Below are 6,130 nucleotides of genomic sequence, written 5' to 3' on the forward strand. Positions count from 1 at the left end.
TGACTAGAAAATTATTTATGCTTAATATTATATGAAATTTATTCATAGATCACAAAAATGCTTCTATGTCATTTTTTCATCAATTTCAATTCTATATCCTCAATTTATGTCACCAATGTAATTCACTACAGTGTCAACTGGGCTGAAATTAAAATTATGTTAAATTTCGTTGCGAGATGCCGGATGAACTCCCACATCATTGATGTGCTTATTTTTTTTTCCAGCTTATGGCACATTTCTGTCAATTGTGTCTCTATTTTGTCAATACATTCCTTTCTAAGAACGCATTCAGAACATTAAGTTTTGTCACTTAGTACACGTGATGTTTCTCGACTTCTAAAAATATGACTGTTTAGTTATGTGTACTACCCAATGCAAAGTAATTGTGCACCTCTGCCACTCACCGTACTCTTTTTTTTTTGGGGGGGGCTTTGCACTGTAGCTGTTCCCATTTATTCTTGATTTGAGCTGTTGTCTACTTATCCAATAATGGAAGAGCAAAACTCATCCCATGCAAGTTTTTTTCTATTGTTAGTTAGTAAGAGCATAATTTGATCTGATCGCGAATACATGTGCTCTATCCTGCACCGGCTCCAAAAGAAAGGATTGCTCGCTGTGGTGCCAGTTGGCAATCTGTTTTTGCCAGACTCCATTACAAGCAGACTATCATATCACAACTGGGGCCCATTGCAGAAAGAGTTGCAATCAATCGCAACTCTAAAAATCATGCGCATTTTGATTTTCAACCAATCAAAAGCGCGCATTTGGGACTTGCAATTGATTTTTTGACTTGCGTTTAAACGCAACTCTTTCTGAAACGGGCCCCTGAGCATGCTTAGTACAGTAATGGTAGTATGCTAGCTTCTTTTTATGATTTAATCCATGGACTTGAATTTAAGCCATAGCTTTAGTTAGTCCTCCATTTGTGAATAGCATGGTAGGCTGATACCCAGGGTATAGTTAACCAATGTGTTAACTATACCCCTGTATAACTTAAGCCCACCTTCATGAATTCAGGCCATTAATATTAACTGACTCCTTCAGAGTGATAGCCATGAAAGGTAGAACCAAATTTTTGTTTTGTTCACTGAATAGGGCAACTTCCTTAATACCAGTGGTATATCTAACTCGTGAAGATAATCAGGCAGATATGTGTTTGTTGCATGAACCCCTCTTTGTTATGGTTTCATTAGGAAAATAGCAGATGCCATCCTTTATATGCAAATCATACAGTGTCAAGTTGTACCATTCCAATCACCACACTTGCTGGAGATCAAATATGGCAGCTGGATATGAATATGGATTCATTTGCACTTCTCTCTACTCCTTTTTTTTTAATTCTCCAAATTCTCTAAATTATTGCTCTGTATTTTTGTGTGCCTCATCCAGAGATTCCCTTTCAGCACTATGTGGATTCATGTTTGTTTTGTTTGTGCACACACCACACATGTCTTTCTTTGGCTTGTGTATTTTGTGCTTAAGCATTTGAATACTATTTTGTATGTAATCGAGGATGCACACCTGCCATATTCTTCTCTGAACACCCTGTGCATTTCAGCCTGTATAAAGTCAGAAGCCAAGTGGGCTCATATCTGCCCTGACATTTTCGGGTGCAGCCATCAGATGGTTTTCAATCAACCTCTGAGTAGGCCTGGAATTTATGTCTTGTGTCGCTGTTTTCAGGTTTTCCCTAACCTGTAATACTGCAGCGGGTGCCTGTTCTTGTGTATGGTTGTGGTCAAGCCTTCGCTCAGGGTTACCATATGCCGGAGGGCTGCTGTGGTCTGTCTGGACCAGGAATGCCTTCCCTAATAGGTAATGACAGTACTGGTGGATGAACTTGACCACCGCCAGCAGTTCCCTCCGGGTCACGCAGTATCTCCGCTGTTCTGCAATGAGTGCACAGCTGCCATAAGACGCCATTCGCTCTTGCTCGTCCTGCACTTATAGAAGCTCTACACCTATATCCTCATTTGGAGCATCCATATCCAGGATAAACATATCCTGCCTATTGGGCACGGTCAATACAAGTGCTTCTGTCAGCCGCTGTTTTATCTCCTCGAAGGAATGCTGCTGTTCGACCCCCAACAGAATTGCTGTTTGCACATTATCCTGTACAGGGGGACCATGATTCCAGTGAATCCCTTGCTGAATGACAGATGGTAATTTGCAAGGCCCCGGAACTCTTCCACCCGCCTCGTCCTTGGGACAGGCCACTCTCGGACAACCCGGATATGCTCTTCGCGAAGCTGAACCCGGTTGGCGCTGGCCTCTCTTACCAAGAAATCCACCCTCTTCTTTGATCAAACGAGATCTGCCGCTTAGTGATTATGTGCATCTTAATGAGAACATACCATGTTTTTGGACAATAGCGAATACCAAGGCATATCTGATTATTTACAAAGGGACAACTTTCCTGGTTTTTGGTTTTGTTGGCTGATGCCCTGTGTTGGAAAATGGGTTTTAATCAACATGCTTTAGATATGAGCAGCAAAGTTGAGAAGCAGACATTTATGTGACATCAAATATGTAATTATTTGATCCGCACATTTTGCACACACATAATGACCTCGATAACATTAAGAAGTAAATGCTCTGTACACGATATGAGCCATGTCTCTCTGGAATATTAGGAGGAAAATTGGAAAAATGGATTTATAAATAATCACAATATTGCCTTTATATTAAAAATATACACTTTCCCTCATAAAACACATGGGACTAAGATTACCAAAGGTAAACCAGTACTGCACATTGATTTTCAAGGATTTAAGAGATTTATCATCTTCTTTACATACAGTTTGTGCAATATCAATGTCTGATCTAATATATATGTCAGAATTAATAATTCAGAACTCTTGATGATACTTACTGTAGTTTCTTTTTTTCAGACGTATAATGATGGGGAATATGATCAACTACCTCCATGTCCTTGAAAGTAGTTTATGTGAGAGGACAAGATTCTTGTGATTAAGATGAGGTACTCCATTCTGGGAGAGCAATTAATATTATGTTAACATTAATATATTTGTAATGTTGATATAATGATATAATAAGAAAAAAGAAAAGAAAGAAAGAAAGGTGATGGAAACAAAGAGTGATGTTGGGTAGACTGAAAAGAAATAAAAGAAAGTTTGGAGAATGAATATAAGAAAACACAAGATTTTTAATAATAATTTCACAAAACACTATTACTCATCTTAGTTCTGTGTACAGTGTCTGCATGATTTAAGATGAGGGAACATCAGTTCACAGTCAAGGCATTTGTTGGTTTACTTCATACAAATATAAAACGAAAAATTGTGAATGTGCTTATGTACCTGAGCATTTCAATGTCTTCTACTGTTGGTAGAAATATGTCTTCAATAATTCCTTCCATTTGCTCAATTGTATGAGAGTTATCATCAAGGTGAAATGATGGGATTTGGTCCAAAGCAGCATACATGTAGCTCTGAACGAAATTCATTTGTTGGTTGGTGTGTTCTGTTGTATTAAATCTTGTCTTGGTGTGCTTGTTTACATTATCAGAGACAAGGGTTACTCCAAGGGGCATATCGGAAAGAATCATCAATATTCACCATTTGGTAATCAAAATCTTATAAGAAATTATTCACATGTATAAGGTTTTAAAGTTAAAAACTAATAATGATTTCTAATCTAACAAGGTATGTCAATATGCAATTACTACAATTATTTTGAGACTAAGTGGGAAATTTTCATAATGTCTTCTTGCTTTATATGCAGTTATTATTGGAAGGGGGGAGGTTGAGGACATTAAGCCTGATAAAATAATTTGTATGCTTTTGTTCATTTTTAATGAAAAGTCATTGTTACGGCATACATTTATGCTTTTTCATTGACTTTCCTCAAAAATAATATTTTTCTGAAATCTAATAGCATGCATGCTCATTGTAAGAAATGTACTATTACTAATTTTCCCACCCTTAAAGTGTATCTCAATTTTGCCAATTAATGCATTTTTTTGTGGGTTTTGCATTCAGGGGTGAAGGAATCACAATTGCCGAACATAGAAGAACTGATTTGTGCGAAAAGCATCTCTCAAATTTCAGTATTCCATTTTCTTGTTTCAGAATATTTTGTTTATAGATAGAAGTTTATTTGGTTTTTGTTTCATTACTTGAAACAAAATCTTCAGGGGTTAAATTTTCAAGAATCAAGTATTTATCTTGTGAAAAACACTTGCTGGAATAGGGGCAATTGCTTGATCTTGCTGAAAGAAAATCAATGAGGAACAATCATCAAATACTGATTAAATGAATGAGGAATCACACTCCCCCTTTCTATGTTTTTAACTTATATAAAGAAAAGATTTCCAGGGGGTAAACATTGTATATTTTTATGATATGTTTAGCTTATTGATGACTTTACATCTGTATATATTTATTTGTTTATTCATTCATTTTTTATTTATCATTACCCCTTAGAAGAATAAACTATTTATCTTGTAAAAGATATTCAAATATAAACATACCTGCTGTGATTGTGGTATTGCTTGATACTTCTGAAAGAAAATCAATGAGAAACACTCATTAAAATAAGATATAAATGAATTAGAAATTACATCCCCCTTTCTATGTTTTTAAGTCATTTATAGAAATGACTTCCAGATGAGAAATTGTATATCATTTTCTGATTTTTTCTGATCAGAGCCCATGTTAAAACAAATATTTTCAAGGCCCTTTTTCAGAATTGGACAAATCAAACAATATTTTCAAGTAACGGATGTGCATAATGCTGCCTGTGAAATTGAGTTTGGATACATTACCAGTTATGGATGTACAGAGTAGAGAGTCTATTATGTAGATACTCTAGTACAGACCACTCTTTGACTTGATGTTTAAAAAAATTGCATCATTAAGTTAAAATGACGCTATCAGTGCATTCATTGTAAATTGTTATACTCTGTAAGATATGCCCACACTACCATCAGATGAATCAAATAGATGGCATTCAACTTAGCAAACAGGGGTATGCAATCTTATATGTAATATTTCTAACATGTCACTGCATGCTGGCAATCAATTTTGTATTCACTATATATTTTGAGATGCATGTTGGTCAAATTATTAGTAATAGTTTGAAAAATTAGTGCAAATGTCCCTTTTTTAAGTCCAATCTTGCTAGTAAATGTAGAAAGAGAGAGATTCACTCCGAGCGAGTTCAGTTTCCCTTTTCAGTTCTGGTTTGATATTACATGCTCACAGCATAGTAATATGAATGGAAGTTCATATTTATCACCTGTATATACACTGGAGTTTTTCGTCTGCAAGCTCTCATCCAATGGGGAGATGTCAGTCAGATCTGTAATTTTGAAAATAACAGGAATGTTTTGAAAATTATTGCTGCTAGTAGAATTTGTAATAATAGATATTTTTGATAAAAATGATGATGATGATGATGCTGATGCTGATGATGATGATAATAATTATGTGTGTTACCTCCATCTTCTTCCAACCACTCTGCTTCCTCCAATTCCTCTTCAAACAGCCTCCTGCCAGTTGTGATCTTTGCCTTTTTGAAAGCTTTCTCGATGTCCACTTTCTGCATTTTCAGTTGTGCATCAAAGGAAGCTCTAATCATGTCGATGCATCTGGTTGTTGACGCGATGTTTACACATAATAATAATAATAATACTCAATATTTATAACGCGCTTTTCCCAAATGGGCCAAAACGCTCACAGTTTCAGTTAACATATTTGTACAAACAAAAATCAGAATGACATATTAAAAGAAGGCAATTGCCTAGAACAAGATAGTTTTATGGGACTTCTTAAAGGACTTGATTGTTGGGGATTATCTTATTGTGAGAGGGTGCTTCAGCCTTTAAAATGTCTGTTCTATATGAATAAGTAGATAGATATGATTTTAATATATTTATTAATGTAGTTTTGTAATGTAAGATAAAGTGATCTTTTAAGCTTATTAGGTATCACTCTGTTTCAAGTGTTATAGACTGTTTATATAGATCATTTCATTGATCAATTACTTTTTAATATAGTATAGTAAGGAGTCTAAGAAGACGTTGAAAACTGATTTTCTTAACTGAATCTGAATGTCCATTTATAATTACTTATTTCATTTCAGGTTCACTTTTTGCATAAGTTTATGT

This window comes from Lytechinus variegatus, chromosome 3 (genome assembly GCF_018143015.1).
Source record: "Lytechinus variegatus isolate NC3 chromosome 3, Lvar_3.0, whole genome shotgun sequence".
Taxonomy (NCBI): Eukaryota; Metazoa; Echinodermata; class Echinoidea; order Temnopleuroida; family Toxopneustidae; genus Lytechinus; species Lytechinus variegatus.